Raw genomic sequence first — 5,565 nt, 5'->3', positions numbered from 1 at the left:
CGAGGGAATTGTTGGTGGAAGTCCTGGAGGCCAAAAGCCAAAGCACCAGGAGTGCTGATATCTGATATCCAAGGCCAGAGATGAACGTCCCAGGTCAAAAGCAGAGAGCTTTTTCCCTTCCTTCACATTTTGTTCTATGCAGGCCTTCAATAGATCAGCTGATGTCCAAACGTTCTGGTGCAGATGGATTTTCTTTACTCAATCTCCTGATTAAAATGCCAATCTCCTCCAGAAACACTCTCACAGACATACTGTACATACTGTTTTATAGATATCTGGGCATCCCTTAGCCCAGGCATGTTGACACAGAAAACTAACCATCACACACCATCTTACCGATGGCAACAAAGGTAGTGAGGCCCTAAGCCACTTAGTGAGGACCTGAATCTAATTAAAAGACAAACACAACTGCTGTGTTATTGCAGTCTTGCCCAGGGATCCTGGCCAGAGCTCACTTCTTCCGCCTTCCCAGTGGTGTATGCACCCAATTCCCGTAGCAATTCCTACTCTGCTTAAGTGGGCAAGAATGATTCATTTCCTGCAACTGGGCCCTGCGTGGTACCATTTCATTGCACAGTAAACAAACATTGAATTTTCAGTTTTGCATACTTGTTATATCTAAATTCTAACCAAAAGTAAGCAATTGAGGACTTGTTGAATGCCTTTTGAAAAATGATGATGGCTATTCTTTCCTAATAGTGAAAAATAATAGAAATCAAGAAAACAATCAAATGTAGAAAAGTATAAGGAAATAAGCCCAAATCACCCAAATTCCCACCACTCACAGACAAACTCTGTTCTTATTTTGTTGAACATTCTTTCACATGTTCCTTCAAATGGTACAATTTGACATACCCATGCAACTACTTGCACACTCACACATTACTGTGGTGTTCCTTTGCACCATTCAGAGCATAATAAGTTCGGTCCAGTCAGCCTTAAACGTTCAAACATCCAAGCCCCATATGCTGGTGACAGCAGGAAGTCAGACCGGTGGCCCAGCTGGCTCTCTCCAAGGTTTTTACCACCTTTTCAGACACACAGACCCTTACAGGTGTCTTAGGTGGGGTGCAGTGTCCAGATCCCCTTGGACCTGTATTAATTCACCCACTACAGGGGAAAAGACATGAATGACAGAGCATAAACTGACCTCAGTGAGTCATTTCCCCAATGTGGGTCAAGTTCACAACTCCACAGCATCCACAGGGGAAAGGAAAGGAAAGGAGAAAGGAAAAGACAAAGCCCATATTCCTCCTGGAGCAGGGAAGACACCAGGTCAATCACCCGGGTCCCTTCAGTGCAGGCTTTCCCCACTGCCTGCCAGCAGTCCGTGCCAGGCCGTCCCAGGGATTTGGAAGGACTGTGCTACACCATTGTTCCCTCCACCTCCGCAACCATTCTTCCCTGGTGAGCAATGCAAGAGGTTCCTTGCATCCTTCCCCAGGACAATGGGGCAACTCACCCTCCCTGCCATCCCCAGAGATACCAGCATGGACATTCCACGGCGACTCTCTGTCCTGGCCTGTCTATGCGGTAGACTTAGGGAGAGAAAAACACAAATTCTACCTCCAGTGGGGGCCCTGCCAGGCACGCTCACCCCCACCCTGCCAGGCACGCACATTGTTTTACTTCAGTGGAAGGAATTACACCATGCCTTCTCTGTGCTATGCTTTTAAAAAATTTAAAACAACTTCATCAGTATGTTGTGAACAGCTTTCTATGGCATGATATTTTTGAGAAATTGGTTTGATCACAAGACAAGTAATTACAATTTTATTTATTTATTTACTTATTTATTTATTTATTTATTTCCGCACAGGAGATGGAACCCAGAGTGTCTCACACATACTAGGAAAGCTCTGAGCTACAGCCACAGTTCTTTGTTTTCTTGGTTTTGTATTTGGTACCAGGGACATCCCCAGCCAATTTTGTCTTTTAATTAGAGATAGGTTCTCACTAAGTTGCTTAGGACCTCACTAAGTTGCTGAGGCTGGTTGTGAACTCACCATCCTCCTGCCTCAGCCTCCTGAGCCACTGGGATTACAGGTGTGTGCCACAATGCCCAGCCCTATCTCCAGTTCTTTATATCTTTTATTTTAAGACAGGGTCTTGGAAGTTGTCCAGGCCGGCCTTGAATTTGTGGTCCTCCTGCCTCAGGCTCCTGAGTTTGCTGGGATTATGGGTGTTCCAAACCAATCCTAGCAATTATCAGAATTTTATCAGTAATTGTCTATGAGCTTACCTCCCAGATTCAAACTCTACCAGCAAAAGTTTTGTGCTCATTGAAGAGAATATATGGAACTTAATTTAAAACAAAAAAAAATGTAGTTTTATATGAACAGCATGCCTTTATTTTACTTGTTTATTTTTATGCGGTTCTAAGGATCAAACCCAGTGCCTCACAAATACTAGGCAAATGCTCTGCCACTGAGCTACAACCCCAGCCCTGGATCATGGCCCTGTCTAACGCATAATTATTTCTAAGCTGGTTGCCACCAAGCTGTGTCTTTTGAACAGAATTGGTATGAAGTGGGGCTGGAGGCAAGGGGCAGGTTGGGGATGAGAAGTGTATAGGGTCTCAGGGCTAGAAAAGACTTGCCAAATTGTCACCTAGCCTTCGCTTGCAATTCTCTATGACAGGGAACCCACCACTCTACCAACTCAGCCATTACCCCACTTCATCCTTGGATGTCTCCACTGGTTTAAGTCTTTCCTCTGTAGATCTAGAATCTTTCTTCCTGAAGGTTCCAACTGGACCAATCAGAGCTCTTTCTTGGTCACTCTGCAGGAGGTGGAGGCCCTCACTCTTCTCCAGCTCACCTCACTTTCCTACACTGGGTTTCCCTTCTCTTGACCGACACATCTCGGAGGACACGGAACCCACCAGGTCACAGGCACTCTCATCTGCCTCTCCCAACAGGAGCAGCCTCTGCTCCCTTCCCAGGAAGCCTACTTGTGTGCCGAGCCAGAGGCCATCAACCCGTCTCTCCTGGGAGTGCACAGACGTCACGGCTGCTTCTCCATACTCCAGAACTTCACGCAGAGGTTCAGAGACGTAAAGTACTCAGAACTCTCAAGAGAGGGTGTGGGCAGGAAAGACACAATTTCCAAAATGTCGGAGGCGGATTTCTGGAGATGGAGTCGTGAATGGCTGCCATTCAGCTACACTTTTGAGATAGTTTGATGTGGGGACGCCTCTCTCCTGTCTCCACGTCTCTTCAGGTCCTTGTCTGAGCCTCTCACAGTAGACAAGCCTGAAGTTGTGGAGTTGATTCGGGAACTCAGCCGGGTTTCTGTAAGAGCTCTTGGGTATTTGAAAGGGTGGGTTTCTCCACAACTCCAACTGGGAGATTTGCTCTTCTGTCAAAGAACCTTTGATCTTTATACAGCAGTGTAACTCAAGTTTCACAGGCTCCTGTGGATTTTCTACGATGGTCTGTTGGACTGGCTTTACTTGTACTCTGGGCTCTGATGGTGGCACTTGGGAGTAGCAAACCCAGCTGTCGTGCAGGGGAGGGGGGTGGGTTCTACCCTCCCTGCCCACCCCCCCTCGATTGCCCCAGGGTTGTGCACAAGGATGGAATCCATCCTCTTGGGCAGGAAGGAAGAGGATGACATTAATGGCGAGTCTGCTGTGTGTCAGGCTCCTGCACTGTAACTCTTAATAATGTCCCAGGCAGATTGGGCAGTTGCTCTGAAGCTGGCCCCAGACTGAACCCGCACAGCCTCCTCTCACTTCCCTCTCACAGCAGATCTGGGAGGTGGGCTCCGTGTCCGCTCCTTTCTACAGAGGAGGAAAGTGAGTTCATAGAGTTAACTCAGGGGAACCTTCCTGAGGCCCCTGGGAGGTGGGAAGCAGGGGGGTGGGGCTGGGCCCAGGTTGACTCCCAGAGCCCTGCGCAGGCCACCACCAGGACAGCGGCACAGACAGCGGCCGTGGTGATGCAGCCAGCAGAGGATTCATTCTCATTTACGGAGGAGCAAAGTGCCACGCAGAGTGCCCCCATGAGATAACTTGGGCCAAGCCTCACAGCTAGGGAGCCACAAAGGCAGGAGGAAGAGCAAGGCCTGCCGACCTCTGGGGAACTCTTTCCTCAAAAGAGATCAAGCCGGTGGGCAAGGAATTGTTTTTCCCTCCTAGTGGGACTGGGAATCTTAAGGCCAGGGACAATGTCTGATTCAGCACCCACACCCTGAGAGGACCCTAACTGGCCCCTCACAGGATGGCACGAGTTGTGTGCTGGAGGGAACCCTGTGCTGGGGCAGGCAGACACTGCATGTGGCTGACCAAGGATGGTGGACAAAGTCTGTGGAGGGCCACTGGGGTGGCCGCAGAAGGGAAGCTCTGAGCAATCAAGGGCAGGGTCAGGGTGGTCCTGGGGACAGGGCAAGGCTGGCCACTGTAGGGGTTCTTGGCAGGCCTAAGAGCTGTGGCTCCTTGGTGGGGGTTGCTGCCTCTCAGGGGCCCCTCACATCTTTTCTGAACATCCTTTGCAGGTACCTGGGAAACCTGGACACTCAAACCCTGTCCGGAGGAGGCATGCTCTCTTGGAAGAGCCATACAGCAAGAAGCTGAACTAGAAAACACGCAAGATAAGCACAGTGCCCTGTGAGGAAGGAAGTAGGGAACATGGTAGGAAATAATGAGGCTGAGAAAGGCTTCTCCCAGAAGTGACATTTGAGCATAGAGCAGGGGCAGGGGAAAGAGCCACTCATGATTAGCTCTGGGAGGAGAGTACCTTGAGCAGAGAGCACTGTTTGTGCAAAGGCCCTGAGGCTTGAAAAACGCTAAGACATCTGTAGAAGGCCAAGGTGACCAAAGCATAGTGTGAAAGGGATCTAGGGTGAGATATGGTCATGACTCAGGAAAGAGACCCAGCCAGGCACCCCTGGATTCAGGGCCCTTTCTTGTCTGTGGCAGCCTCCCTCTCTGGGACACTGGGCCTCCTTTGCATGATGATAAGAGTAGCCACCTGGAGTTTCAGAGAAGATGTTTCCTTCCCCCATGGTCCTCCATGCCCCACCATTCCCATCACCCCGGGTCCCCAGGAGTCAGGCTTGGTGTCTTCCTCACTGGGGATTCCCAGAAAACCTCAGAACTCCCCCTGCAGTTTTGGGCACAGGGGCCGGGGAAAGGAAGGAAATTCTCACACATAGCTTTCTCCCAGGGAATTTGCTCATGTTCCCAGGCTGACAACTGGCAGCCTTCAGAACCTCATCCCCCACCCCCTTCCTCCTCCTCTTCTCCCTACCTCCCTCTTTCCCCTGCCCCCCTTCTCAAGCTTAATGACTTCCACATGGGCCTCCAGCGGCTTGAGCCAAGCCCTCAGCATTGTCTGAAATCTCCAAATTTAGAAGAAATATGAAAATTGTCAACCACTCCTTCCTTAGGGGGTAAAAGCAACATTCAGCACCAGGGGCAGGTCAAGGCGAGGCAGTCACATGGCTGGACGCTGGGCCAATGGGGGTCCTGGGAGGACTCAGGCCCCGCCCCACCCCAACACCAGGCTGGCCTCTTCAGCTCATATAAGGTAAAAGGCAGATCGGCCTCCGCGGCCAGGGAAC

Source organism: Callospermophilus lateralis, chromosome 5 (genome assembly GCF_048772815.1).
Source record: "Callospermophilus lateralis isolate mCalLat2 chromosome 5, mCalLat2.hap1, whole genome shotgun sequence".
NCBI classification, from domain to species: domain Eukaryota; kingdom Metazoa; phylum Chordata; class Mammalia; order Rodentia; family Sciuridae; genus Callospermophilus; species Callospermophilus lateralis.
Note: the sequence above shows the minus strand (reverse complement) of the source record.